We start from the raw sequence: 10000 nt of genomic DNA, 5'->3' as shown, positions 1-10000 counted from the left end.
TTAAGGTTCTTGTTTGGTAGACGGGGGAAAGGAAAGAGGGGAGACATGAGGGAGGAGGGACGAGGTAAGGGGAGGAGGGCTTAAAGGGGCGATCGAGAGGGGGATCGTTGAATGATCCTTTGGTTTGTCTGTTGTCTCGCCGATTGATCTGTTCCGAGGGAGCTTTTTTTTTTTAATTCCCTGTCTGATAAGCGAAGGGGTTTTAGCAATGAAGCACACTCGATTACTTCTGCAAAGAGCGCGCTCGCGAATTTGTTTATTTATGGCTGTTTGAATAAATATTGACACGTGTTACTGTAATGAATTGATCGTTATAACATGCTTGTGTGTAAGAAATTTTGTTTTAGATGAGTTTGAAAATACATTGGCACGTTATTTTCATTTTTTGTTTAGATATGATAAAATTTTGTTCTAAAATGAAATTTATTTACTTTTGGAATATCATTATTGACTTTGTATTTGATTATAATTTCTGGTACTTATAAGATACTCGTGACCTGTTTCTACATCTCTAGAATTACTTTACTTAGCGTAAGGAATCTTCAAGAAAGTTATTTTATTAATCATTTTATACTATGAAAAGTATTACATTTAATTGGATAACCTTTATTGTAACATCATGGATGCAGATTTCTTATCAAGCCTTACCATATGGCTAGCAGTCATTTGTGACCATTTCCATTAAGCCGTTGTCTACCCTGGGTTTGGCTTCAAATCGAGATTTTCTCCAGGTCTGCACGGCCCATCTTTATTATGTTCCCTCATGCAAACTTCGTTAGGGGAGGTTTTAGTAATTCACACAAGACAGTTGATGGTTTAGTTAGTATGCATTCTCACAAAACAAATTAGGTTTTAGCTAGTCTGCAGTCAAACTATATACTATGGTTTTCACTAGTCTGCATTCACACAAGACAACTGAGGTTTTTGCTAGTCTGCATTCCCATAAGACATCTGGAGATTTAGCTACTTTGCATACTAGACATCTGGAGTTTTAACTAGTTTGCTTTCACACAATATACTATGGTTTTAGCTACTCTGCATTTCCACAAGACCTATGAGGTTTTAGCTAGTCTGCATTCACACAAGACAAATGAGGTTTTAGCTACTCTGCATTTACATAAGACATCTGGAGATTTAGCTACTCTGCATTCACACTGGACATCTGGAGTTTTAACTAGTTTGCTTTCACGCAATATACTATGGTTTTAGCTACTATGCATTTCCACAAGACCTATGAGGTTTTAGCTAGTCTGCATTCACAAAAGCCAACTGAAGTTTTAGCTAGTCTGCATTCAGAAAAGCCAACTGAGGTTTTAGCTACCCTGCATTCACAAAAGCCACCTGAGGTTTTTATTTTCTGCATTTCCACAAGACATCTGAGGTTTTAGGTAGTCTGCATTCCCAAAAGATATCTGAGGTCTCAAGTACTTTGCCTTCACACAAGACAACTAAGGTTTTAGCTTTTCTGCATTTCGACAAGACATCTGAGGTTCTACCTACTTTGCATTCACACAACACAACTGGGGTTTTAGCTATTCTGCTTTCATACAAGACAACTGAGGTTTTAGCTAGTCTACTTTCACAAAAGACAACTGAGGTTTTATATACTCTGCATTCACATAATGCAACTAAGGTTTTAACTAGTTTGCATTTCTACAAGACATCTTAGGTTTTAGCTAGTGTGCATTCACAAAAGACAAATGAGGTTTTAGCTAGTGTGCATTCACAAAAGACAAATGAGGTTTTAGCTAGTGTGCATTCACAAAAGACAACTGAGGTTCTAGCTACTCTGCATTCTCTCAAGACAAATGTAGTTTTAGCTAATCTGCATTTCCACAAGACTAATGAGGTTTTAGCTATTCTGCATTCACACAAGACAACTGAAGTTTTGGCATGTGGCATATAATGTTAGATTTAAGTACAATGAAATATATACTGTAAATGTCAACTCGGGAGGTGGGAGAACGTAAAAGGTTGATTTTTATGACAGATTTTATTTAACAATTAGTCTTAGCCATCGGTATTGTGATTTCATTAATAGTTAATAATATAGATTACTTTCATTTCGTGAGCTTATTATTTTTTTTTTCAATGAATTTGTGAACAGGGGTTACTTTGACTAAGATTTTTTCTTAACTAATTAACAGGATACGCAAGAGGTAAGGGGGCCACCATTAACAATTACAGTACATTAAGACTTCCATGCAAAGGTATGTAACAAAGAAATACAACACGGTGTTGTTATCTAGACTCTCGAATGTGGAACGGCATGGCAGCGCTCAACCATGACTTCCGCACGACGACCCACACCCTGCTTCTAAGGGTTTGTTTATTTGCATCTTCTCTGATTGGGGCTATGATGCCCGTCCCCAGCTGATTAGTGGTAGAGGCCAGCATGGCAATGTCTTTTTGATGCAACTTGTGCTGACTAATCAAACCCATGAGAGCAGTCCGCTCTCCTTCGTGCATTGAGCTGGGGGTTTAAGAAGGAGTCACAGATAGCTGTATCGTCGGTTTACATGGCGCCATCTACGTCAGCAATAATTTCCTGCTTGGAGATAGCCTTGCGGTAGTTTCTCAAGAAGTCATAGGCCATTACCCACTGACCTCTTTGACTTTATTTTACATGTCTACATGGTAAGCTATTCTGCTTTCGCACAAGACAACTGAGGTTTTAGCTATTCTGCATTTACACAAGGCGACTGAGGTCTGACTTAGAATGCTTTTACACACGACATCTGAGGTTTCAGGTATTCTGCATTAATTGAAGACAACTGACCTTTTAGCTATTTTCCATTCACACAAGACAATTGGGGTTTTAGCTTGTCTACATTTACACAAGTCACCTGAGGTTTTATCTCTTCTGCATTCAGATGACAAGATAACTGAGGTTTTAGCTCTTCTGCATTCAGATGACAAGATAACTGAGGTTTTAGCTCTTCTGCATTCAGACAAGACACTAGAGGTTTTAGATATTCTGCATTAATTTAAGACAACTGAGATTTTATCTAGTGTGTTTTGACAGCAGGCAACTGAGGTTTCAGGTAGTTGGCATTCACTCAAGACAACTGAGGTTGTAGCTAGTTTGCCTTCACATAAGACAAGTGAATATTCACCTAGTTTGCACTCACAAAAGCAACTGACGTTTTATGTAGTGTACAATCACACAAGGCAGCTGAGATTTTGGCTATCCTATACTCACGTAAGATATCTGATGGTTTATTTGTTTTGCATTCACCCATGACAATTGAAGTTTTCACTATTTTGCATGTACACAAGACAACTGAACTTTTAGTTATTCTGCATTCAAATAAGACAACGGATTTTCATTCTAGTCTTCATTAACACAAGACAACTGATGTTTTAGTAATTCTGCATTCTCACACGATAATTGAGGTTTATTCTAGTCTGCATTCACACAAGATTTCCGAGGTTTTAGCTATTCTAAATTCTCACAAGACAACTGAGGCTTTAGCTATTTACCATTCACCGGAGACAACTGGGGCTCAAGCTATTCTACATTCAGACAAGATTTTTTCTTTTTTCTCTTGTGCATTCAAATAGACAAATAATCTTTTGCCTAGTGATCATTCACACAAGACAACTGACATTGTCACTAGCCTGCATTTTTTCATGATAACTGAGGTATATTAAGTCTTTTTGGTATGTATGAGGGAAAATAGGATAAATTTGTGATATTAATACTAATTGATGTCCGGTGGATAATTGTTATATTCTTAATTATGGGTAGTTGAACAAGATGATTCCTGTAGTCATAAGATTCATGTCTTATCTTTTATAATGCCAATTCTCCAGTGAATTCAATTAATCATACTTTCATTTTTGTTTATTTATTCATATCCTTGTATAATGTTTGCTGAGATATATTCGAGTTGTACTTTTGGTAACGTCTCTGCCTGGTGATCGCCAGACAGGGGTTCGAGTCTTGCTCAGACTCATTAGTGCCTTTAGTGTCTGCAACCTTGCTATCTTTATGAGCTAAAGATGGTCTATCTGCTGAATCATCATCAGCCATTGCCTGGCCCTCCATGGTCCTAGCATGGGTGGAGAGGGTGCTTGGGTGCAGATCATATGCATATATGGTCAGTCTCTAGTGCATTGTCCTGCTTGGTAGGGCAATGTCACTATCCCTTGTCTCTGCCATTCATGAGCGGCTTTTAAGAATATAAAACTGTTTTTTGTACTTTTTGTCTTTATTTTTCTTTATTTTTCTTTATTGATGTAAGCCTTATGAATTTTAAGTGTTTTGGGGTTTCAGAATCTGTTCATAACTAAGGATTCAAGCAATGTTGGGTAAATATTAATTTTTACTTTAGTTATGATATTTTTGAACAGATTATAATAGAATTCAGGTAATAGTAAATAAACAGAGCTATGCAGTCCCATTTCGAGAGGGTAACAGGTTAACCAGATAGATAGGATATCTTAATTTTGTCTATAGATAAATTTAGCCAGTTCCCCATTATAAATCGTGTCATGTAGAATATTGAACAGTAAACCATGTGTCTGCAGTGTTTCAAATCCATGTTTGTTCATAAGCAGAACTCAACCACCTTGATCACTGTCTACACCACCACTTGGACTCAGTGAACAGCCTCTAAAACGTTTAAGACGCTTCCAGAAGGCTAAAATCACTGGTTAAAATGACACATGCAATCAGTGCACAGCCTGTACAAGATTTACGCTTCCAGAAGACTGTAACCAGTTGTTAAACGACTGAGAATATGCTCACAAACGGAAGTTAGTCTCTTGGTCTTGACAAAGATCTTCATGAGTTAAGGTCATACTCTTTGATAATATAACTAACGTTTTTACAACACCCTTCTTGCGTATACGTATATAGACAGGCATACACGTAATATATGAACAATTTGATTCAGGATCTTCTTGACATAAAAGACATCTTGGTTAAGTCTGATTAACAAGGTGTCAGATGATAGTATTCCTGTATATTGTTCCAGCGAAGATTGTGGGAGCACATATTGGGCAAACAAATTCTATGGCAGATAGTCTTATCATATATACTAATAGGCACAAATCAAATACCATAGAATAATACTTCAGTTAGTTTATAGGTCACCAAATTAATGGCATATAACTGAATCATCATACTACAAAGAACACACAATATCATCTCAAATTGGAATCATTAAAATAAGAAATTAGTATAACATATCTGAATGAAACCATGGTAAACCACATAAAATACAACCTGGAGCTAGGGTGGTTTACATAAAAAAATCTGGAACATACTTGAATAGAGTATAAACCCTAGTTAGGATGATGTTCACAAATGTTTTGGAGTAGACATTATCACATGGAATTTAATTCCGAGTTGATATGACGAACTTCAAAATTCTGGTACAGACCTGAATTGCAACACATGTGACAATCGAAGGCCTGACCTAGGCAGCTAAGATTCTATCATAATCAATTCAAGGAGGTTCATATTCTACGGCTTTTTGTTGCATAAAAAAAATTTAATAGGTAATTTGGCTTACTGAAGTAAAGGTATTACTTGCTATCATATTTATGTTTGTTATTGATATATATATATATATATATATATATATATATATATATATATATATATATATGCGTGTGTGTGTGTGTGTGTTTGTACTTCATACAGTCTGTTGTGTATGAGGGAACTCTGATATTATTTCTTGATATAAGGTAATAGACGCCTCTGGCGCTAAGCTTATAGAAATGATCTCTTGACTTTTTGGTGATTTTTTTTCTCTGCTCCGGCATTCCTCCACTTGGGAGTTGTAGTAGATACTGTACTTCAAAGGAAAAAGATAGACAAACTGACATATCTTTCTTTTTATGTACATAAATGTGGTTAGGCAATTCCAGGGAACATTTCAAATATGTTCCAGATCGTCAGTTTTCAGGAATATTACATATATGTTGCAGATCGCCTTTTTTTTTTTTTTTTTTTTTTTTTTTAAAGAGGTACCTCATCATTTCAAGCAAAATTTACTGTTCATCCTCTGATGATGAGGTTTAATCTTATTGGATGGTCCGTTATGTTGAGCCAACTTTATATTGGCACAGGCCTAATCTACGCCAGCCAATCAACCAGCATCCATCAATAAATTTTCCCCTCTCCACCTGAGGAGGAGTAAAGCAATGTGCTTTTCAGGGTTGTTGTGGCCTATTGGTAACTTCTCTGTCTGGGGATCACCAGACTGGGGTTCGAGTCCCGCTCAAACTCGTTAATTCCTTTAGTGTCTACAACCTTACCAGCCTTGTGATCTAAGGATGGGGGTTTTGGGAGAGCCTATAAGTCTACCTGCCGAGTCATCAGCAGCCATTGCCTGGCCCTCACGGGTCCTAGCTTGGATAGAGTGGGAGCTTGAACGCTGATCATATGTATCTGTGGTCAGTCTCTAGGGCCCTTTCTTTTGCCATTCAGGAGTGCCCTTTTAAGTGTCGAAAAGGAACGGAAGGAAACTGACGACCTGGAACATATTTTGGAATACTCACAGGAACTACATATGTATATTTATGTGCATAATGAATAAATATCAGTCTGATTATTTGTTTCCTATAAAGTACCTAATTCCGTTCACTAGTGGAAAATGTATTACCCGAGAAAATAAATTTCCCAACAGTCAAGAGAAGAGAATTTGTGAAAGCTTGGCCCAGCGGAAGCAACTTTAATTTTCAATTAAACATGCGCTAAAAAAGATCTTCTTCGAAGATATCATCATCATCATCATCATTATTATTATTATTATTATTATTATTATTATTATTATTATTATTATTGATGACGCTCTGTAAACTTTTTTTGTGTGTGAAAACAGCCATCACTCCATGATATTTTCCTTTTTAAGAAATAAAATAGGATGAAGCAACAGTAATCAATCTAGAAGTAAGATCGCATGTCCTGAGACAAGGGGATGCCATGATTCTTTTTCATCTTCAATAACCTATAATGTAGAAGTCGAGAGTTCACTTCTTTCCTCTGAAGAGTTCTTTTAACTTCGCGGGAGGTAATTCGGACCTCCTTTTCTCTCCCGAGAGCAAAGTTTGATGAAGGAGAGAATTTCCTTTTGATGGCTGTTCACTTACCATTACTGTAATGGAAGTCGTCTATCTCCTCCGTCCATCCCTGTCTTATCATTCTGGCTGACGCAAAAACTTTACCCGAGGTTCGTTGGCGTGCGCATGCGCGCTCGCTCGTGTTTGTTCTCTACTCAATTCGATGGCTCACGGAGTCTCATTTTGATCAAGTGCTGTGCTCACTTAATCCTTCCAAAGCCTATTGTCAATTTCAGGAATGTCCATATTTGTTCATTCTTTTATTTGGCGTACGAAAGGAGATCTCCCCTCCTCCCCTCCGCCCACCTCATAGGATTGACGTCCATATCCCCAATAGTTTCTAGATTACTGGACGCATTTGGAGATGATAAAATTTTTTTTATCTTTAGAAATTATCTCTGTGCCTCAAACCCGATACCAGTACAGTTTCCAGAAAATCAGATATAAGAGCAGGTCAACTCTATAAACAATTTTATTTCAATCAACACACATATGTATATATAGATATATGTGTATATATAATTATGTATATGTATATATTTGTATACAGAATATATAAATATATATATTCATATATACTTTATATATAAAAGTATATGCACTAATAAAGACAACAAATGCCGCCGTGTTTAGACCATTGCAAGACAAAGGCCTCAGATGTGTTAATTCATGTGTGGGGTTTGACCAGTTTTCATCTCAGCATACTAACCTAGTATGGGTGGCCCTAACTGGTATAGCTTTGTTGATCATGGCTATGCACAAACCCTCTAACCACGTACGTGAAGGTATCCCCACTCAGAAAGATTATATATACATATATATATATATATATATATATATATATATATATATATATATATATATATATATGAGAGAGAGAGAGAGAGAGAGAGAGAGAGAGAGAGAGAGAGAGAGAGAGAGAGAGAGAGAGAGAGAGAGAGAGAGAGAGAGAGAGAGGTATGGCAAAAGAAGGAGGGGAAAGAAGAGAAAACGATGGATTGACGAACTAAGAAAGACACGTCTGGGGCCTTTGTTCTATTCTGACCTCATTGGCCATTTTTTTTTTTATTTACGTTTAGAAAACCCAAATCATTTTAAAGGTCGAATGCCTTATATCAATCAAGGACAGTCATTATTATTTATACTTTTACACGATAGACATATTTTGACCGAACCAGCTTAGCTAAAAGTGTCAGCGTAATGACATGCTATTTGTAAGGATAAGACGAAAATAAGAAGATAAAACTTTTATCGTGCCGTCATTTTGTCGACTCTTATAGAGGCCCAATTACGTCTTAATTTTCTTTAATTGCTTCAACTAGCACCGATTGTTGCTAATGGTCTGAACTTTGCACAATTTCTTTTTTATATTTGTTACAAGGATCTCTCTCTCTCTCTCTCTCTCTCTCTCTCTCTCTCTCTCTCTCTCTCTCTCTCTCTCTCTCTCTCTCTCTCTCTCTCTCTCTCAAATTTAGGTTCTGTTATTTCACATATTTCAGTAACAATGGCTTCTAAAGTTGCATAAGTTTGAAGATTTTTAAACGACAATTTATTGGTCATGTTCATAGTTACGTGTTTTCTCCATTGTTTAAAGTTACATTTAAAAATACTGTCCTTGCAACAAAGCATAATCATGTGACAAGACATTGAGTTTATGCACACACCATGAGCTTCAGTGCAGAAGTGTTAGAAAAAATGTCTTCAGAAGAACACAATAATTGTGAAAGTAAATAAAATCATTATCATTTGAAACACAAAATATCCTTTTCAAATTGTGTTTCAAGATTAAAAGGTCTTAATAGTTCAGTTTCTGGGTGAATAGATATGATATACTAAATTGCTGTTCGTAGAATCTCCCTGTCGTGTCATTTGCTGAGACTGACGTTGCTCAATTGAAAGAATCAGCAATGGAACTATTAACTCCTCCTGTACTTGAGCTCTTGGTATTTTGACCTTTATAAATGGATCTCTGTATATTTGACCTTTTACCAGTTATGTACCCTATGAGTTTTTGCTATTGTCATTAAAGTTATGGCCAACTCCTCTTATCAAGGTGCTTCTAGCTCTCATAATTGATTAAATGTATATTGTTTCTTGAGAGGTTACGTAAATGCTTTTTTTTTTTTGTAATTCAAGTTTTCATAATTATTCTTTGCTTGAGTTCGTATTATTTCTTCAGTATTCTATGTTCAATTGTAAGAGGAATGAAATTGTTTATTATTTGCATGTATTAAATAACCGTAGATAAACTTTCAGTGACCTGCGAATCAACAACACGTCTCTACTATCAATTTCCACACTTTAAAAGGTTTATTTACAAACATATTATTGTTGTTGTATAAAGCTTTATACCTGCAGTCTTCGGTATTTTCAGAAAGACTTTCGCGTTATCAATGCTAAAGGTATCACTTGGTAGATTAGGGTCTGGTTCGAAAAAAGGTGAAGCGTTCATTTCTAACAAGTGTTGAAGACTACGGAAGCATGACATCTACTTACCTTTTAGTTAAGGTTATAGCTATTTCCTTCACAGGGCAAAGCTCCAGAAGGATGAAAAACTAAATCCTTACTGCCATACTCATCCTTTAATTGTTGAATTGTAGATAAACCCCGTTGAGTGGAATGATATTATCCATAACATTAGTGGAATTGACCATCGTATGTAGAAGTCTGATCGAGGGCATTTCAAGCCCCATTCAACGCGTAATAAGCCATTCAGCCCTATGTTGCTCTTATATCAATATTAATATTTTCCCCTTAATCCTATGACACTAATGCAGAGTGAAATCGGTATTAAGAGCTGTATGTAGCTTAATTGATTGAAAATTAAAATCATGAGTGATTTTTTTTTCAAATGTGTCATATATACGGTATGTGCACACATTATATATATGTATATATATATATATATATATATATAATATATATA

This window comes from Palaemon carinicauda, chromosome 5 (assembly GCF_036898095.1).
Source record: "Palaemon carinicauda isolate YSFRI2023 chromosome 5, ASM3689809v2, whole genome shotgun sequence".
NCBI lineage: Eukaryota > Metazoa > Arthropoda > Malacostraca > Decapoda > Palaemonidae > Palaemon > Palaemon carinicauda.
Note: the sequence above shows the minus strand (reverse complement) of the source record.